The sequence below is a fragment of the Sander lucioperca genome, chromosome 17 (assembly GCF_008315115.2).
Source record: "Sander lucioperca isolate FBNREF2018 chromosome 17, SLUC_FBN_1.2, whole genome shotgun sequence".
Taxonomy (NCBI): domain Eukaryota; kingdom Metazoa; phylum Chordata; class Actinopteri; order Perciformes; family Percidae; genus Sander; species Sander lucioperca.
In genome coordinates, this window is record NC_050189.1 from 3,270,785 (window position 1) to 3,271,516 (window position 732).

A 732-nucleotide genomic window follows, 5' to 3' on the forward strand; every position below is an offset into this window, starting at 1 on the left:
TAATTCACTGTATCGTTGTCATTTAATCATACACTGTATAGCAGTTGAGACATTGGTGCATGAGAGTCCACTGTCCTGCAGGCTAACTTCCCTCATCGGAGCGAACCATCCGTCTTCGTATTCTATTCTTTCTCATTTCCATTCCTCATCTCTGCACCCTCCTCACTCCTTCTCTCCCTTTCCGCGCTGTAATGAAAAGATAATTTGTCTTATTCATCTCGAGTATGTAGTCCGACGACATTGGGCACTCTATCATATTATTTCCAGATAAAGGAGGCGAGATGGAGAGGTGTTTTAAACATTAACAATCCTTGACTCCTTTTTTCTCCTCTTGACCTTCTGAGTCTTATCAGGTTCACTCATTCAGGACACACACGCGTCTGACCTTAAAGACACCATAGAACACACCAGAAGAAAAGATAAAAATCTGCTAATTTCTGTAATTACTTACACTAATTATTAACAGGTGCCTAACTACTCTGACCAACAGCAAAGGACGTGATTAAAAGAATTTTCTGAGTGACACATGTCTGCCGCTGGTGTCACTTGACAGCGCTGCAGGGAGGATTGACTTTCAGTGTTGACTGGGAGGAAGAAACATTTACACGCAGTGGAAAAGAAACCCTGATAGCACACAACGCGCAGTCAACCCACCCATGACTTTAGGCTCAAAGCAAACCTGCCTTTTTTTTTTTTTTTTTTTTTAAACACACACACACTGACACACACACA